The following is a 10792-nucleotide window of genomic DNA, read 5'->3' as shown; positions in this document are numbered from 1 at the left end:
TTCCCCTTTCAAACACAACGAATGTCCCTTTTCTGCCTGTGGATGATTATGATATTTATCTTCATGTGATATAATAAATGACAACTGTAACAGATGGTTTAGTGATCATCAGTTCATGTCTAAAATATATGACTCAGATTTTCATTTTATCTTTAAGTGTCACACATACTACAAACGCTAACAGTCAGCTACTGTAACAGTTCAAGGGCGGATGCTGAAAATGTTTCAGCAATGAAAAAGAAATATTCATATCTGGTTTCCAATTATAACGTAATGCCCAGTTCCCTATTAATACGCCTTGGTGATTAATATATATTTATGTACTTGACAAACAATGACTAAAGTAACTTTTTTTTCCATTTTCAAATCCAATATTCCAGAATTGAGGGGTTCAAAAATCAGAACCCTAACACCACTGCAAAAATTTGAAACCTCATTGTAAAATCTAGTCTATTGAAAATCTTTACTTAAAGAAACGAATAAAAAGAAACGTAACATGATAAAAAAGTGTTCATTTTATAAGACCTTATAAGCTGTTCATTTTTTTAATAAGCTTTTGATTTTCAAATAGTTTAGCCTCGATCATCACTGAAGAGACATTTATTGTCGAAATATGTCTCTTCCTCTGGTGCAGAAATATTGGTACCGCTAATGTGTCCCTGCATTTGCATATTCGACTTGAGAGATGTTAAAATATATTATTCCTTAAATAACTACATTGGTACTTCCGTAGTTGTATTCAAATACTATATTTCAAATTGAAATTATTGGTAGGGTAATTTTATTATTTTAAAATATCTTTATCACATTTAGAAAGAAAATTCCGGATTTTTTCTTTCTTTCTTTTGTCTTGTAAAGATGAGATCATCCCTTCTGATAGGATAAGGCGGTTTCTTCAATTAATTTGACACATTAAGAATTAGTAATGTTAAGTCAGTTCATTTTTGTGGAATGATAGGACAGAGAATGACTCAGCATTTCTAGAAGCACGCGCGGTCAAATCTTAATGAGGATGACCTAATCCACTTTTTTCTTGTAAATTTGCAGAATTATTGATTCTGATGTGAAAAAATCTTGATGACACATTTTAAACAAGCCAGATTCCGATGGATGAGCATTGTGATGACAAATCAGACATTTTTTTGTAAATTTTGACGTGCTCTTCATATCATGTTGTGTGTTGAGAGAATAGCAAACATTAAAGTCACATAACTAAAGAATCTTAAAATAGTTGAAAATTAATAGAAATTGAAATAAATCATAATAACGAATTTATTTTGGTTCAACCACCAAGTAAAAAAAGACATTTAAAGACATTTAAGGTTATAAAATTTAAAGTTACTTTCATTGAATATTGTTTTGAGAATGCTTTTAAAGTTGAGCCGGGTAGTTAAACCTTATAACCTAAATAGCAGTGGTTGCACAATTTAATTTCGAAGTTATTGTAATAACATTAACGGACCTATGCGTCTGCACAATATGCTCATTTCGACAATAAATGTCTCCCCAGTAATACCCGAGGTCAAAATGATTGAAAATTCAAAACTTATTAAAATAATGAAGAGCTTATAAACCCAAATGGACAAAAAGTGCGACCAGACAGGTAAGGAATCAGAGCTTTGAATAAGGAAGATAAAGTCCTTTATCTAAAATAATTTTCTAAATTTTGTAACAGCAAATTTTAATAACACAATATCCGCATTTTCGTTCCAGTACCGAGGTACTGGCTACTGGGCTGATGATACCCTCTGGGGACTGACAAGTTAGTTTTAACAATTCAATATTTAGAAATAATTTCACATACAGACGTTTTATATCTTCTCCCTCTCTAAAAATAATATATATGTACATTGACTAGTTGCATTAAGAACATTGATTATTCGGTAGGGGATAACAATAAGATTGAACCCGCCACCCTGCAGGTGCTCATTTACTATTTCCAGTTTGATAAACAGCAACCGTTGTAGCTGAACACCTGGCACCAAGTCAAGGGACAATATGGCGGGAAATAGCTAAGCATGTCGTTTAATGGCTTATTGTTACTGCACGTTGTATTGCGTACCCACTCGTTCACTGGATATGACAAATATGTTTACCTTTCGATTGAAAAGGTTGCATTAAGAAAATATATTCACCTATTTCACTAACATATTGCTGTATTGCCTTGAACAAGTAAACCCGATTGTAATCGATTGCTTTGACCTTTATAATCTGGTTAGTTAGTGGTATGAATATTGGTCTTAAGCTTGTTCACATTGCATAGAGAGAGGATTTTTAGATTACGATGGATCTTTTTAGTCCCACTAAAGAAGTCGGTCTCAGAGAGTTGATCCAAATATGGAGAATAAAAATGTAATAAGAACAATTGAATCGATCACGGTCGGTTGACACCTTCCTATTTGCATGTATCTGAAAGCAACTTAACCATTGCAATGAAATGTCATGGAATCAAATGAGAAAACAATATATATATGTCTTTCTCATTCTAGATCCTGCAATTCGATGGTTTTCGTTGGTTGTGGTCTGTAATATTTTTGTGTATGTATAGTTTTGTTTTACAGCTAAGTATATGATATAGTTTTTGCTCATTTTTTTAGGAAGATACAGTTATCTATGTAACCATTTACATCAACATCATTTGACAAAAAAATACCACAATTTCCTAGTTTTAAACATGTTAACTTTTAACGACGACAATCGCAATCTCAAAAGTATATACGTTTTGAAAATGAATACCTATAAATACCAGTTGGTTTTCAAAAGGCCGGTGTTATCTGACCATTGTGTTATAAAAACAGACGAACGGTAGAATACCAAAAGTCCGGCTATTCAACAATAAATAGACAATAGATTTTCTTATTCCAGACATAGATTACCTTAGCCGTATTTGGCACAACTTTTTGGAATTTTGGGTCCTCAATGCTTTTCAACTTTGTACTAGTACTTGTTTGGCTTTATAACTATTTTGCTCTAAACGTCACTGAAGATTCTTATGTAGACAAAACTCGCGTCTGGCGTATTAAATTATAAGCCTGGTACCTTTGATAACTATAGCACATCTCATCTATGAGAGATAATACTAGTAAGAATATTTTAGATATTTTATGGTGAAATTGATATACAGTAAGCATCCTCTCACTTCTAGAGGACATTTCGTGGATATCGTCGGTGGTTCTGTCTGTCTATATGTCGTCACTATCTTGTGATATAAACTCCGTTGTATCTATGATTTAAGATATCCTTGTCATTGAAAGAAGGACTACAGACTAGCTGTATATAATTAGTTGAGAGATTTGTTTTATACACTTAAGGTTATGGTCCTTTATGAAAAAATATAGTCGCTAAAGTGAAATCAGAATTTTTGGTGTCAGGATTTTGCTAACTTTGTGTAAATAATATACCTTGTGCGACTGTCTACGTATAGAATTATTCCAATAGTTTACTTTATTCGGCCATTTTAACTTTTTTTATTCGAACAATGCGCGTATGACATACAGAACGCAATGAGTTTATTGTAGACGCGAAGCCAACTTTAAATGTTTTATTTTATAAGATTTTAGACTTTAGGCTTTGAAAGTCAAACTGAATTTACCTTAATATATATGACGGCATGCAAGCATTTATTTTACTCCTGAAAACAGCAATCTAATTAAAGTAGCATGTTTATTTATTTAATTTTTTTAATGCACTGCAACATTTTAGTAAGTTAACATATTTTTTTTTAAATTCTGTAATTAAGTATCATATATATTTGTGAATGTGTGCATAAAAATCTAATAATGAATGCAATGGGTCAATTCTATACAAAATCTAAGACACGAAAGAAAAATCTAAATCCAAATTTAATATTCTTCTGTAAAAGGTATTACTCATATTCAAGCACGTGTCGGAGATTCCAGGTATGAGTCATGTAAATAGGTCACCGGCAGGTGAGAATAAACGCATGATATGCAGTTTGATTATGCATTACACGGATCATTAAAAGATGAAGAAAAAAACGATTAAGCTTTTGAAGTTTGCACAAGAAGTTCATTGTTATCATTGTTATTACAAAAGAATTAAATTAATTTGCCGGTGACTAACAAGTTACTTGTTATGTGTGCACTATTGGTTTAAGCAAAACTTTGGAAATCAACTAAAAGTAATTTTGAAAATAATAAAGATGCAAAACACAAAACATTAATTAATTATTATGTTCGAAAAAAATGTCTTTTGTATCAAATTGAAATTCTGGCAACAGGAATATTTTTCAAGATAAAACAGAATACTTGCTTGACAACTTTATTGGTCTAATGATCTCTAATACCATGTTTTAATCAAGAATAATTTGAAAATTACAAAGACAATACAAAATGCATCTTATTTATAATCAAATTAGAAATACAATATACCAAAGGTACAATTTCTGTATGTGATGTCTGAGATTTAATTCATAACAGTTATACAAATATTGTTAAAATACATTATTAAAGGAGTATTGCATAGTTGCTTAAAGTCTATGGAAATACACTTTACTTGGTTTCGTTAAATAACATAAAACATGGTCGAGAAAAAATATAATATGATGATAATGTTCTTTATTACACACTTATAGATGATTTTTCTGTAAATTTCTTAAGTTGCAGAAGACAGGATTTTAAGTATAAAAAACATAAATAAATTACACAATATATAAGATATCGTACAACAGTAATTCCAACTGAATTTAGTGTTTCCTTAAACGAAACTAATAACTCACAAATAAGGGAAGATAACATAGTTAGAATGACACAGTACAGGGAATACAGTACACAACGAATTATATTGGTTTCGACCAATATCCAGCAACACAATTAAAAGACAAGTACAACAGTCATGACTCTTTAACTTATGAGAAATACTCTCATATGCTAAAGAGGAAAATCGCTATTCGTAGTATATAAGCATTTTTTCTAACCTCAATACTTCTTGTCTCAACAATAAAACGTGTTTTTCAATGTCTATGAACCTTGATATTCAATGGTGCGCAGAGCAGGTAGGTATTGTTAACGACCGGGATAGGCTGACAACACCTGGAAAATCGTATGAGGAGTAGGACTCCGTAAATCTAAGAAGTTTAATTGTAAGTTGTAAGAATTCCTATTAATGTCTTCAAAACTAATAGTATTCTCAAAGATATATAATAACACTAAAAGTATCAAAGCATATACAAATAAACTCATCATAGATACCCGGATTGAAATTTTGTATTTCCACCGGACGCGCGTTTCTTGTACAAAAGTGACGCTAAATAATAAAAACGTTAAAAAGGCAAAATAAGGAATAAAGTTGAAGTACAAGCACATACAGATGGTTTTGACTGAAAAAGTTACTAGGTATTTTTTAAAGTATGAAATTTTAAGTGAACATAATATCAAATACATTTGTATTTTCATCTTTAAAATCCAAAGAGGAGTGATAAAAAAGAGGCAGAAGATGCCAAAAAAAGAACAGAAACAGAGAAACAAACAAACTCAATGTCAAAAAATAAAAATAAAAAACAAACAGTATATAAAACGCTTCACAGAAAACTTAAAACGGTTTAAGATAGTTTCTAGATGTAATTCAAAATATCTGTCATTCTAGTGACCTAATTTAGTGTCAACTACATAATATATTTCTAAGAATCAGTAGCGGATCAGAAGTAAAATATCAAAAATACCGAGCTCTACGGACAATTCAAATCGGAAAGTTCCTTATCAAATGGAAAAGTCAAAAGATCAAACACATCAAGCGAATGGATAACACCTGTCATCACTTGACTTGGTACATGCATTTCCTTATTTAGAAAATGGTAGTTTATACCGTTTTTTGTTTAGCTACTTGTACGACAGCCACATAAAGTGATGTAACTTATGCGTCTTTGTCGTCAATCTATATAGCAATGTAATATAAATGTGATAAATGTGATTAGGATTTCCTTATTCTAATCGCTGTCTTTGGAAGAAACAAACGACGACACGATAGCTTGTGACAAGAACAAAATTTATGAAGAGTTCAACTTTATAGTAAAAGAAAGACAACTCTGATTGAAATCAATATAGTGTACTTTGTTATTTGTTACCTCCCATGCAACATGCTAATCGCATTCAAAACAAATTTAATTAAATATATCATGTATAATAATTATAATTTAATATTGGATATAAAAGTCTACTAATTGGCTAAAAGTGTTTTGTCTATCAGCCCAAGTAATAATTTTGACAGGTAACAGTTATACCATCTACGTTTTTTTCATGATTGTAATTAAGAATTAAATTAAAAGGCCCGACTGTAATATTTTCCTGTCTATTCTAAATAATTTAAAACATGTGGTGCACACTTGTAAATAAAACGCTACTCCAGTTATTCAGTGTGCCAAAACTGTTCGTTATTTTTTCATAGACAGATAAAATATTACAATAATCCCCTAAATGCAATAGATTTCTTTCAAATTTGTAAACATTGTTGAAGATATATAAGGTGGTATTCAGTTTTCTTCTTCTTTTCCGCATGCACTTAATATGATGAATAATTTACTTAGTTGATAAACCCCATAAATCAAAAGGTCAATAATAATAATAAAAAAAAAAAAAAAACGTATAAGCTGGATGTATAGTATTCATAAAGGAATCTGCCACAGGGATAGAGAATACAAAGAGCAAAATCAAATTGTTTTTACATCTCTATCTCAAGGAAATTTGATGCTACCAACATTTAAATCGACAAGATGAATATTATGATTATTTGGTATCAGTGGAACCGGAGTATAGTAAAAGGAAGAAAAAACCAAACAGATACTAAATAATGAAGGAACCGTATATTCAGACTGAGAAAGTTTGGTCTGATATATTGGTCTACAAGGACATAAAAAATAGAAACGAACATACATACTTGTAATTAATTGTTTAATTTTATGTGTGTGCAAAGTAAACTTTTCGTACACTAGCTAAAACTTATCAAATTTACCAGGCCTAGAGTTTGTTAAAGAAGACGCGCGTGCCACTGCTGGTGCCGGGACGTTTCGTCCCCAACGGTATCACCAGCCCAGTAGTCAGCATTCGGTGTTGACATGAATATCAATTATGTGGTCATTTTTTTTTTATAAATTTCCTGTTTACAAAACTTTTGAATTTTTCAAAAATCTTAGGATTTTCTTATCCCAGGTATAAATTACCTAGCCGTATTTTGCACAACTTTTTGGAACTTTGGATCCTCAATGCTCTTCAACTTTGTAACTGTTTGGCTTTATACCTTTTTTAACATGAGCGTCACTGATGAGTCTTATGTAGACGAAAGGCGCGTTTGTGTAATACATTATAATCATGGTACCTGTGATAACTATTACATTAGTGGCACTAAAATCAAAACAGTTGGAAAGTCAAATCAAATAGAAAGATGAAAAGTACAAATGACCGAAAATATCCAAAAACGTGCAAAGTACGGATAAGGTATTCTTTTCCATAGAGAAGAAAATGCTTAATGTTTTGAATATTTTATACACAGAAAATGAACATATCAACGCTATTTGATATTTTATGTAATCTCGGGGATGAAACGTCTTTAAGCAGTGACATGGACTCCAGTGGTGTACAAATCTAAGATACCAGGCTTATAATTTGGGATGTCAAACACGTGTTTCGTCTACATTGGACTCCATAGTATTAGCGCTTGAAAATAACCAGGTGTGAAGCCAAATCAAATACAAAGCTGATAGTTAGTCGGCTCTACGTAAGTATTGGCAGTTCAATGTGTAGATTAATTATAAAAATTGCAATTTTGATCAGGGTCAGTTTCTTACAATTCTATCATACTTTTTGTGAGAATTATTGTTCTGCGAAATTTTCATTATGGATCGATAATGTTATTCATGAATAAAGCGAAAGCTTATATTCTGGATACATATACATGTATATAATTGAAACAGGGACTTCCAATTGCTAATCCAACGATGATTAAGGTAGACATTTAGAAGACATATCGTTAGAAAAGTAAAAAGAAGAGAGGACAAAAGCAGAAGGAAGATCTAGTTTTAGCAACTGATCACAAATCTAACACCACTCTACCTTCCGAGTGATAGGAATATATCATACCAAACATTTTTGAAGCAGCAGATACTAAATGAAAAAAGCAATAATATACTTTTCATGTTACAGACTACAGCTGACTACTTGGTTGGTGATAGAGATGACCTTATCCGCATTTTGCACAATTTAAGGTATTTGTGTTTACTGTGACCAGGCTAAAAATTTGTAACGCAAAAACTGTTCAGTGAGGGTCGAAACAAAACAGTTCGCATACAAAATCAAATAAGAAATTGAAGAGCAAAGACAAAAAACTACCAAAAAGTTGCTTTATATATACGACATAGGCCATCTTATGTCAGTGGTAAAACAAAACTATAGTTTAAGTAATCCAAAATTTGTCATATCAATGATATTTTATTTCTACATAGAAGTTCTGACTACTGTTATAGTAATATAATCGAGGAGGATATGTCCTTCTGCAGTGGCATCGTCCCAGTCGTAGCAATAATCGCATCGTAGCGTCCGAAACCATTGAAAACCGAAGTTGCAGAGAGGAATGCAACCAAAACTACCGACAAATTATGCAATAAAATGGACAAAGCCCTTTATGACAAAAGTAAAATAACCTTAGTGTTTCGTATAGTTCAAAAGTTTGTGGCTACAAGAATAAGGAGGTTTATGGTGGTAAAAGTTAAAAAAAAAAAAAAAAAAAAAAAAAAAAAAAAATCCGAGGAAAATTCAAAATGGTAAAGCCCTAATCAAATTGCAAAATCGAAAGCTGAAAAACCTCAAACGAATGGATAACAACTGTCTTATTTCTGACTTGGTACAGCGTTTTCTGATGTGGTGGATCAAACCTGGTTTTTAGCTAGCTCAACATATCACTTGTATGGCAGTCGCATACAATTCCATTTTATTGACAACAAAATATCTGAACAAGACAAACAGGTAAAAATGTCTAAATAAGGGTACAACAGTCAACATTGTGTTATAATCTTTATCATATTAAAACAAACAAATATGTATACAAAGAAAAACAAAAAGGCATATAGACAAAGCACATTCCAAAAAATGAAAGACAAGGATACCAAAAAAAAAATGCCATAACAAAAATAACACAGTGACGGGATATATAAGTACAGAGCCACGTCAAATGGATATGAATAAAGATAGACTGAATAGTTAAAGTAATTACTTACAAAGACGTCGTGTCTTATGTGTGCAGTTGATACGGAATATTCTTCAATAAGGTCTTGGTATCTTCCGATGTATTTTTTTAGAAAAAGGATGTGACGTTCTTTCAGATAACCCTGGTTCATCAAATCTGTTCTCAGACACTAGTGACGTTTTACAAAGTCTAAGAACGTAGCAGCTGTAAGCTTATGTATTCAAGATGAGTTAGAAATGTATATCCATCCCATATACAGGTAAAGTTGGTATATTGCCACTAAGGTTGGGGAAATTTATTATTTCAAAATTAAAATCGTCTCGTTTGTCATAGATTCTGGTACCGAGATGACCGCTTATGTCAAACTCGAAGTATAAGTCTAAAATGAAGCAGAGGACGCCGTGTCTTGTGTTTCTTTAATTTCTAGTTCTGGAGGATGTATTAATGGAACCCAATCAGAAAAATTTGGATATTTAATGGAAAAAAACATCACAAATATATCTAAATGTGAAATTAAATGATCTGGCTTCTTCAATCTTTTCGTTTTTGACAATAGTCGGAAGGAACTACTGTACAATATTCCTTTAATGTAACGGTCTTGGCGGTGTCAATAGAAATTTAAAAGAAATAAGAATAAGTTTACCGTAGGATATGTAATTACCTTGTAAGGAATTCGGTATCAAGGAATTTGAAAAGCAAACACAAATTCTGGAATATCTTTCTAAAGAAACTGCAAGAAATATGCAATACATTTGAGCAATGCATGTGGTTTTTAAATTTGACAGATGCTTTTTGTACTTTTTTGTTAAATATTTGTTTGTTTTGAGATTATGACACAGTGATGACTTTTGTATCCATATTTTGAATATTTGACATATTATGTATGTTTTGTTCACGCATCGTTGTAAATACAATGGAATTTGATGCGACTGTCATACAAGTGAGATGTTTAGCGCTATTAAATCAGGTTCAATACACCATTTCTACATTTGAAAAAAAAACTGTACCAAGTCAGGAATATGAAAGCTGTTGTCCATTCGTTTGATGTGTTTTATCATTTGATTTTGCCATTTGATAAGGGACCTTCCGTTTTGAATTTTCCGCGGAGTTCAATATTTTTTACTTTTTGCATATTTATAAAAAATCAGATCCAAGAAATGTATTATATATATACATCGATTGTTTAGTAGTCACATTCTATTAAAATAATGTTTATATTTAATCTTTTGTTTTTGAGAATATTTATGTATTTTTTTCTTATTTATTCTCGGTTGTTCTGTTGCAGATTGTGTGTATACGGAATTGTGGATTTTTATCGTGTGACAGCATTGTAGTCAATCTTTAAATTGAGCACGAGGAATAGTAGAGTGAAGCATAGATGTTTTTTTTTTGTTATTGTCTACAACCACATTTGTTGTTAATGACGTAGAGCACTGTAAGTTCTGTAAATTTTAAACTATTTACATAGATATTCCAAATATTAATCAGTTTTGCATATAAAACAATATTTTAATGGCTTCGTCTATTTAAACAAAAACACATTTTTCGCGTACAGGGGATACATTTTTATTCTGGTTATTTCTTTTATTATATAAGTTTA

This window comes from Mytilus galloprovincialis, chromosome 3 (genome assembly GCF_965363235.1).
Source record: "Mytilus galloprovincialis chromosome 3, xbMytGall1.hap1.1, whole genome shotgun sequence".
Taxonomy (NCBI): Eukaryota; Metazoa; Mollusca; class Bivalvia; order Mytilida; family Mytilidae; genus Mytilus; species Mytilus galloprovincialis.
This window is presented reverse-complemented; position numbering follows the sequence as displayed.